Source organism: Phalaenopsis equestris, unplaced genomic scaffold (assembly GCF_001263595.1).
Source record: "Phalaenopsis equestris unplaced genomic scaffold, ASM126359v1 Scaffold232992, whole genome shotgun sequence".
NCBI classification, from domain to species: domain Eukaryota; kingdom Viridiplantae; phylum Streptophyta; class Magnoliopsida; order Asparagales; family Orchidaceae; genus Phalaenopsis; species Phalaenopsis equestris.
Window position 1 is genome coordinate 7,281 of NW_018250948.1, and position 10,867 is coordinate 18,147.

The following is a 10,867-nucleotide window of genomic DNA, read 5'->3' on the forward strand; positions in this document are numbered from 1 at the left end:
CTCACAACTCGTCTTTCAACAAGTTGCCAAACAATACAAGATTTTGAAATCGAGATTAGCAGAATACCGTTAGTACAAAATGAAGCTGCTGAAACGAAGCCCAAGTGTAACTTTCTACCGGATGTTTAGGGGAGATAATCCCCATGCTAACGCTCTAGCAAAACTTGTAAAAGAATTGGCATGTCCTCCGGAGGATTCGATTGATATGACAGTACAAGGAAGACAAGTTTTGTCTTAGATTGACCTCAAAACTCTACACAAGCTCGGGAAAGAAGAAGAAATGATAACTACAGTTGGGAATATCAACGAATATTATCGCAAGCCGTTAATAGAATATTTGCATACTAGAAAGCTACCAGAATACAAGAAAGGGCTATGTCATACGCTCTAGCAGGTGATCTATGTGGCTATGATGTTTAAGCAAAGCCGAAGCACAAAATATTGTCTAGGAAGTACATGCCAGATTGTGTGGCACTCACCAATCAGGGCTGAAGATGAAACTGAAGATCAAAAGACTCGGATATTATTGGTCAGAAATGATGTCTGACTGCATGGATATAGCCAGAAAATGTTAATAGTACCAGGTGCATGGGGTGGTCTTACACCAACCTCCGAATGTGCTACACCCAATTGTTGCCTTCTGGCCATTCGAGTGTTGAGGCACGGACATAATAGGTCAGATAGAGCCTCCATCCTCCAAATGACAGAGATTTATAGTTGCCGCTACAGATTATTTCTTCAAACGGGCAGAGGCAATACCATTACGAGAGGTTATGACATAGCACATCCTTTAATTCTTCAAACGCCAAATCGTCTTTAATTTTAGAGTACTGTGAAGAATAATTTCCGACAATGGTATAGCCTTTAAAAACACCAAAATCCATAATTTCATCAAACAACACAAAATAGATTATAGATACTCTAGAATTTACTATCCCAGGGTAAATGGCCTTGCTGAAGCCTTCAATAAGACATTGGTATAGATTTTGAAGAAATCGCTAGACTAAAACAAAAGAGATTGGCACAACAAGTTATTAGAAGCCTTGTGGGCCTACGTGGGCCTACCCCCACTCAATGCACACCCTACATGCTCGTGTACGGGTCCGAGGCTGTACTACCATTAGGAGTTCAGACGCTGTCGCTCCGAGTCACTGTCACCAACCAAGTCACAACGGAAGAAAGTGCAAAACTCAAACTTGAAGAATTCGAGAGTCTTGAGGGAAAATGACTTGAAGCACAACAACATTTGGAACTTTACCAGACAAAGATGATACAAGCTCATGACAAATTGTTTCACCCAAGAAAATTCAAAGTTGGTGACCTCGTACTCGTGCTCAAAAGGCCCATTCTTGCACATCGTGACATATTGTAACGTAGGTGGAAAATTCAAGCCAACTTTGGAGGGATCATTTTCATAGAAAAGGTATACGCAGGGGGAGCCTACCAGTTTCCGAGGTGAAAGACCATGCTGTCAATCAACGGATGATACCTGAGGACATACTATGCAACTTGAAATTTTGAAATTTTCATTGTTCTGGGGTTATCTATTTGGCCAAACATATGTGACCAGGTCAAAAAATTTTGTAATAAAATTAATCTCGACATAATCAAATTTTTTGAAATTGAAAAAATTTTGTAATGAAATTAATCTCGACATAATCAAATTTTTTGAAATTGCACACTACAATTTTCTTCTTTTAAACACTATATTCTACTACATTCAATGAAATATACACAAAAATAAGTGGTTTTCTCACCAACATAAAACTAAAATTTTCTTTAATAAACACTTTGTTTTGTTCTTGTTCACTCTATGTTTTAGCTCACTGATATTTTTCCTGTCGCATGCAGATAAATGTCAGGCCAAAGGCTGATCTTCGCTTTTAAAGATGGCAAAAACCTCGTACTCAACAAAAAACGGGCGCCGCAGGGCGGCACCATAGACTTTGACATGGACTTTAATAAAGTCGACATGGACTACCCTTGATGGACATGGTTAGCCGTAAGAAAAAGGAAGGGCTATCATCACTGCTAAAGTTTGACACCAGAAATAGTTCCTCACAGAAGGGGAAAAATGTAATGGTACAACATGACCCGATGGAGGGTACCAATTGCTTACCGTCCATAATAGCTACGTCGACTGGGGGCCCACTCGCTGCCAGTAATGAAAGACTTATAGATACACCACTATGGAGGAATCAACGCAGAAACAGTAGCGGCAGAAAACATAGGGCTTTCTTACGAGAAGAAAAGTGATGCCAAAAAGAGGCAGAAAATTTGTTCACATCTATCCTTGAGGGGAATATCTATGATCTTTATATGAGAGAGACCTCTTCCAACCTGCCTACTACAGACAATGAGTCAGGATTTGTTACAGAGCCAGAAATACTTCTTGTTCTAGATGTCCTTTGTACGTGTCTCCTGACTTGCAACACTCAGATACCAGCACGTACGTCAGCCACAAGGGCATTCGTGGAGTGTCCGGACTGCAATGTCCTCCATCTTGAGCACTACAGTACTTTAGAGGAATATGTATCCTCTGATGATAGATTTCATACCGTTAATTAACTAATGGAGGCAGAACCATTTGTCTCATTGCGTACAGAGCCATATATTCCGTTAGACGTAGAGTCATACATTCCGCTGCAGACATAGGCAGCACCGGCCTGGATTCTCGCCAACGTTGAAATGAGGGAAAATCCCCGACAGCCACCGATCATCAGCACCACATATTACTAAAAGATGAGAAAGGTAAGCAAAAGGGACTTCTAATTCTATGAAGAAGTGCAAGGAAAGTCTATTAACAGATTATAACGATTGGAGCTATATACCAAAGTCTTCTCCTGAAGCAATGAATAAAATATTCTCGATTGCGTTTTTGATTTAAGAGAAACGGGTAGAGCAGGCCTACTGATGGAAAGAACCTATTCCAAGCCAAGAAAGTGGATGCGAGGAAAGGGGAGGATCACTATCTAGTGCTGCTGTTGCTACAACTTTACCACACCAACGATAGTAAGGAAATCCTCCTAGGATTCTTAGACACGATCAGGTGGATCCACTACCTCCAATGATAAAATAGATGATTAAAAGAAAGGTCTGATGGAGCATACTGCCAGCTAGGTCTATTCCTAACAGTTGTATTATCAACAAATACGAAGAAAGAGACTGCATACCTCCGCACATTGACCATCATGACTTTGTGAGACTTTTCTGCATGGTCTTATTCATGAGCAAAAACAATATTCTATTTGGAAAAGAAATAGATGTCATTGGCCCTAGTGAATTTAGGGGGTCCATGTAAATTTCGTTACCTGTTGGTTCAGCGCTAGTCCTTAAAGGGAACGGAGCAGATGTCGCCAAACACTGTATTCCAGTGGTACGACACCGTAAGGCATCCGTGACCTTTTGACGAATGGATAACAACAAAATGCCACATCAATTTCAACCAGATACAGAGTTGGAAGAACTAGTGCCATGTAAGGTATGAGAGGGTTGCACCTCTAAGTACATGTAAAGGAAATTCTTGTCCTGGAGAGTGGCTTAGAAGGTATTGTCGGCACTATTTTTGGTGTGGGGCATACATTCATAGGATTCCTTTCCATTTAACTGCATTTCATTACAACAAATAAGATATGTATCGAGCATGCTCAGCCTACGATATTTACTTGGCATGGAACAATTTTGGATGTACTTTGATGAAGTTAGCATAATTGTACTTTTTGAGGTATTAGCCTACACTCAATCTGTAACATTTATTAGAGAAGTTTAATGAAATCTCTTTCAGAATTTTATCTGTTTGTTCAATTGACCTTTTTAGAGCGATGGATAAAAGCCACAAACCATACGCTGGTTCGAGATTACAATGAACGAAAACAAAATAATAAAAAAACCTAATAATAAAACTAAAATAAAACACTCTTTTGAAAATTAATCAACCCACAAAAAATTAAATTTTGGATAACATATTTTTAAAATTGAACATGATAAAAACAACAAGAAAAGAAAATAAATCTGTTGAGTTGATTCTCTCAATTTTGAGGTCTCTTACTCTTTGCTCACGCAACACGATTATCCTTGTATACATTTACTATTCACATCCTTGTGAAATTTCAAGTTCTACACAAAACCTCACAAAATTTTTCACATTTTCTTCAACAATGTCAACCTTTTCACACGACACATATCTTTGGATTTAACACTTTCAATTCTCATTTTGGAATTAGTCCTTAACTTCTTATTCCTTTCCCTTCATGGTCGGTCCTTAACTTCCGACTCTCTCCTTAGGTTGATCCTTAACTTTCAATACTCATTTTGGAATCAATGCTTAACTTCTGATTCCTATCCTTTTGAGGTTTGTCCTTAACTTTCAACTCTCTCTAGAGATTGATCCTTAACTTTCAATTTTCATTTTGGATTCAGTCCTTAACTTCTGATTCCTTTCTCTTCGAGGTTGGTCCTCAACTTCCGACTCTCTCTTCAGATTGATCCTTAACTTTCAATTCTCATTTTAGAATCATTCCTTAGCTTCAAACTCCTTTCCTTTTAAGGTCAGTCCTTAACTTTCGATTCTCTCATTAGATTGATCCTTAACCTTCAATTCTCTTTTTAGAATGAGTCCTTAACTTGTGATTCCTTTCTCTTTAAGGTGGGTCCTTAACTTTTGACTCTCTCTTGAGATTGATCCTTCACTTCCAATTATCATTTTGGAATCAGTCATTAAGTTCTGATTTCTTTCCCTTTGAGGTCGGTGCTTAACTTCCAACTCTCTCTTGAGATTGATCATTAACTTTCAATTATCATTTTGGAATCAGTCCTTAAGTTATGATTCCTATCCTTTCAAGGTCAGTCCTCAACCTCTGACTTTTTCTCTTGAGATTGATCCTTAACTTTCAATTCTCATTTTGTAACCCGTCCTTACCTTCTAATTTTTTTCCCTTCGAGGTCGGTCCTTAACTTACGACCCTCTCTTGAGATTCATCCTTAACTTTCAATTCTCATTTTGGAATCCGTCCTTAACTTCTTATTCCTTTCCATTCGAGGTTGGTCCTTAGCTTCTGACTCTCTCTTGAGATTGATCCTTAACTTTCAATTATCATTTTTGAATCAGTCCTTAACTTCTGATTCCTTTCCTTTTGAGGTCGGTCCTTAACGTCCAACTCTCTTTTGAGATTGATCCTTAAATTTTCAATTCTCATTTTGAAATCAGTCCTTAATTTTTTATTCCTTTCCCTTCGAGGCCGGTCCTTAACTTTTGACTTTTGAGTCTCTCTCTTGCTATTGATCCTTAACTTTCAATTCTCATTTTATAATCAGTCCTTAACTTCTGATTCCTTTCACTTTGAGGTCAGTCCTTAACTTTCAACTCTCTCTTGAGATTGATCCTTAAATTTCAATTCTCATTTTGGAATCAGTCCTTAATTTTTTATTCCTTTCCCTTCGAGGCCGGGCCTTAACTTTTCACTTTCTCTTGAAATTGATCCTTAACTTTCAATTCTCATTTTGGAATCCGTCCTTAACTTCTGATTCCTTTCCATTCGAGGTTGGTCCTTAGCTTCTGACTCTCTCTTGAGATTGATCCTTAACTTTCAATTATCATTTTTGAATCAGTCCTTAACTTCTGATTCCTTTCCTTTTGAGGTCGGTCCTTAACTTCCAACTCTCTTTTGAGATTGAGCCTTAAATTTCAATTCTCATTTTGGAATCAGTCCTTAATTTTTTATTCCTTTCCCTTCGAGGCCGGTCCTTAACTTTTGACTTTCGAGTCTCTCTCTTTCTATTGATCCTTAACTTTCAATTCTCATTTTATAATCAGTGCTTAACTTCTGATTCCTTTCACTTTGAGGTCAGTCCTTAACTTTTAACTCTCTCTTGAGATTGATCCTTAAGTTTCAATTCTCATTTTGGAATCAGTCCTTAATTTTTTATTCCTTTCCCTTCGAGGCCGGTCCTTAACTTTTGACTTTCTCTTGAAATTGATCCTTAACTTTCAATTCTCATTTTGGAATCAGTCCTTAACTTTTGATTCCTTTCCTTTTGAGTTCGGACCCTAACTTCCAACCCTCTTCTGAAATTAATACCTAAATTTCAATTCTCACCCTGGGGTCAGCCCTAACATACTGAGTCCCATCCTCTATAGATAACCTGAAACTTGATAACTATAACCCACTCTCCAATCCCCAGTGAGAGTTCCTACTTCTTTATTTTGATCAAATATTCACTTGCTAATTACCTAGTCTAGCAGAAATAAATAGCACACACATTTTCACACCTCCTTCTATGTCTGTTCATTTAGGTGTTTGTATTGGTCTTGTTAATCTCGTCGGTCAACGCCAATACGCACGGTGTGCTTGTCCAGCACACCACACCTATTGGGGGTCCATGTGTTGACCTCACTTTTGATTGAGGTTTAGATTTTCCTCTTTAGTAGTGAGGTCTAGTTCTTCCTCTTTAGTAGCCTAGGGTTTATCCAAAAGACTTTCCTGTTGACTATTCGTAGAAAACCAGAAAAGAAAACCTCAGAATTAGAAATTCTAAACTCCTCTTTACTCAACTTGAGGCTCTACAAATTGGTCCTGACCTCTAGCACTTAATAGGTGGGGTCATTATGAGGGAGCTCAAGGAGAGTTCCCATAGGACTAGTTGACCTTAGGGCTGACTCTGGGTGCTGGGCTAGGGCTAAGCCACTCACTTGCACTCACTTTCACTCACAATCCCTCACAACCTTAAACCCAATGTTTATTGGCTTTGATCCATTGAACCTTTGGGAGACTCATGTAGACGGCCCCTAAACTCACTGTCCCTAGACTAGGGTTTAGTAAGACCAGTACGTAGAGGACCCAAAAAGGGATTCATTGGTCCATAGCTCATTTATGGTGGTTGGGTCCCCAATTCTACCGAAAATATCGAACTTGGCCTTTTACCCCCAAAATTTCAAAATTTACAAAAATACCCTTGGCACCCCCAACTTTCCCAAAACCTCCAAAATCACTCCCTTCAGTTGGACCAAATTGACCAATTTGACCATTTTGACCAAAACCCCCAAATTGCCTTTAAAGGCCCCAAATCTATCACAAATGTCCATCAATTTGGTCCCAATTTTCCCCGAATTTCATTCCTAAATTCAAATTCACCTTTCATATGACCAATTTAAACCAAATCAGAGTTTAATTAGCCTATGCAGTTTAATTAGCCTATGCTTTAAGCCCAATTTTTATCTAAGTTAAACCACAATTTTGGCCATATGACTTAATCCCACAAAATTAAACCCCATGGCCTACTCAATTTGCCTTAATTTGAATCCTAAACTCTTCATAATATTCCTACACATCAAACTTGACCTTCAATTGGCCTTGGTGAGGCCTCAATTTCATTTAATTTTAACCCAAATCCAAAAATCCCTAATTTTGCCCCAAATTGGCTGTCTCAAAATTCCATCAAAATGATTGCCTTAGCCCAAAAATTGGCACCCAATTTATGTTGAAAACTTTTCATGATGTTCCTATTGACCATTTTCAACAATCATTTTGGACTTAGCTCAAGCCTAGCCCAATCTAGACCCAAGCCTAACCCAACCTGACCGAAGTGACAAAAATTCTAAAATCCTCTAAATTGAACCCCCAATTTAACGCAAAATCACTTCAATCCTTCACCAAAAATCTTCATTACAATCATCTACACACTGATAATAAGTCAATTGGGCTCAAAGTCATGGCTAGCCTAGCCCAAACCCAAGCTTTGGTCATTTGAACCCCCATTGGACCCATGCATATGCATCAATATTGAACTAACCATGTGAACTTGGTCAATGCAAGACCTCTATAGCAAAATTTTTTACCTTATTGACCAAGCTAAGCTTTAGGGAACCAACCAAATGATCCATGGACCAAAAGTTCACTAAATTAAGGGATTAGATTCCAAATTTCCTTAATCCTAAAAGATTTTTGCTAAAACCAAACACCTGCCCAAATAAATTGTTGTGATAGATTCCCTTGGCTAACCTGACCTCCTGGCCACCTCCCCTTGCCCTGCCAGCCGCCTACCTAGTCACCGAAATAGCCAAAATTGTGAGCCACCACAAAAAAATTCAAACACAATTCAAAACTAGAGGCCACCTCATCCCATTCAAAATTTAGAGCTTCTTTGCCTTCCACATAAGCAACACTTGGCACCTGAATTGAGACCCTGAGCTCCACCCTAAGTCTCTCAACTTAAAGCTCCTCCTCCATGACCAAAAAGAGGTGATTCAAAAACTTAAACAAAACTTTGCCAAAATTCTCCCAAACCCTCTAGCAACTGAGAGAAGTTCATCCCCACCATTTTCCCTCTCTGCATCCCACTGTGAAACCACAATTACACCACTGAAATCTAAGGTGTTTTCAGCCACTTCTCTAAAGCCCACCAAGCTTCAAATTAACTTGTCCAGAAGCTTCCCTAGAGTGAACGAGGAAGATACCCATCGAATTCTCCTTGTCACGGGCACTCTAACCCATTGCTAAATCAATGTCAGATCACCTCTTGATCAAAGTCTTAGCTATACCCAACCTCAGTTTATACTAAAGCTTGGAGGATGTTTATGAGATCAAGGTGAAGCTCCTCAACTAATTTGATGAAGGCTACACATGTTAAACCAAGGTATAGCTCACTAACCCTAATTTTGGGTTTGGTTTGGACCTTTGTGAAGAAAACTTGAAATTCATAACAATGTAACCGTATAGATGTACCTGGCTATCGGGGATGATGTCAGAGAGCCGTCTGATCAAGCGTGTATCAAATAAATGGATGGGATCGAGCCAGACATGATCTTCGTGTGTGAACAACGGGATGCGTGGCTGCCGAGTCGGATGGCGACGCCGAACCAATAGACGACGCGTGGAGCTTCGGAGATGCTTAGGATGAGGTGACGCCGCGCTGAATAAATAAAAAATAAGGATTTATCTGAATTATTTAAATGCCTAATCTTTAAAAGTTCATATCTTTGCATAGAAAAATTACAAAAATAAAATAAAAATATTCTAGTGCTTAATGAATAGAGGATAACAGTGTGGAAATGGTTTGAAGTTTATTTGATGCATATTTTATTTTTAATCAATTAAATACCGTTTTGAGTCTTTTAATTCTCCAAGCATGAAGACATTTCACCATGGCTTTCACCATGGCTTGTTGTTGTCTCTATCATAAGGGACATTCCTTAATTTTTCCAAAGTCAGAGGAGACCTCTAGATAGAGATCCATATTTTTCAAAATTATGCCTATTATTTGCATAAATTATTCATGATAAATAACCTGTTGTTTAGAAAAATCTATGAAAATTTTGGATGGTTTGCCATGACCAGAGAACCCTTTGAAAAATGTTTCATGATCTAAATCATTAAGAACACACCTAATTTCAACAAACCCTTAACAAACCCTTAAATGCAACCCTTAAATGCAAAGAAAATTAATTTTGGGAAACACAAACATCTAAATGACTTGATTTTTAATCCCCACTACAGTTTGAAGTTCAGAGAACCCCCCCAAATAAATTTATTAAAACATTTAAAGCTCATTTGATAACTAAAATTGATATTCTAAGTTAAATGTCATTTTGACACTAAAATGATTTTTAATAATTAAAATGCAACAAAAAAAATTATAAAATTTGGTTTTGGGATTTCTTTGTAATCAGAGGGATTTTCTTAAAATAAAATTGTAAATAAAATAAAAACTTAATTTTAAGCCTATTTTGAATATTTAAATAATTAAAAATTAATAAAAATCACAAAATTGATAAAATTCATAAGAATGTTTTGAATTGTTCCCTAAGTATCTTGGAATAATTGGAATATTTTCCTAATTTTTTATATGAATATATTGAATTGTAAAGCTTAAAGTAATTTTTAAAGGCTAAAAAATAATTTTTTAATCTTTCAATTAAAAAATTAGAAAAATGTAAAACTTATTTCTCTGGGTTCCATGACCTCAGAGAGATTTAATAAAAATGTAAAACTCAATTTTTCACATTAAAAATATTGTATAATTAATTAACACTTCAGAATTTAAAATAATTTTAATAATTTAAAAAAAATTCAAAAAATCATGAAATTTGGTCCACAGGCTTCTTTGGTCTAAAGTTACCTCCAGTAAAACTTTTAATGGATTAGAACTTACCTTGGTCAAGTTAGGAATTTTCTTTAAAAAATCTTATTTTTGCATGAAAATAATTATATAAATTAAATTAAATTATTAAAAATCACATTTTTCTCCTCTGATGTTTTAATTAACCTATGAATGAGGTAGGATAAAAATTTAAAAGTCATTTGAATTGAATTTGACAAATTATGCAATGTTAGAGCCTTAGGGGCAAATGTGTAATTTTGGAAATTTAGCCTTAATTAACATTTAGGCTTAACTCAAGGAGGGAAATAGGCAACCTCTAATCTTAATTTGGATGTTTGAAACAGAATGGAGTTGAAGGATAATGTTTAAATTCCTTAAATCATTAAAATTTAGAAGTTTATTATATTAAATGATCCGAGACTTAGAGCTATGGTATTGGTTGTTAATAACTCATTAATTTAACACCCCATTTTGGACATTCAAATAGCATTCTAAAGTCTTGATGATGAATTATTATCACTTAGAAATCTCCTTCAAAATGATTAAAACATTTACTAGGACCTTAAGGGCTTAGTAGTGACTTAAGCTAAATCAAATTTGAAAATGAGGATTAGAAAAGAGTGAATGTAAATAAAAAGTTGAACACCTTTGAAACACTACAAGCCCAATCTAGGACTAAAATTGACTAAATGTCTTAATAACACTAACTTGCCCTTTTTAAGGGTATTTACGCACATAATTTTCAAATTGAGTGATAAATGATAATTACCTT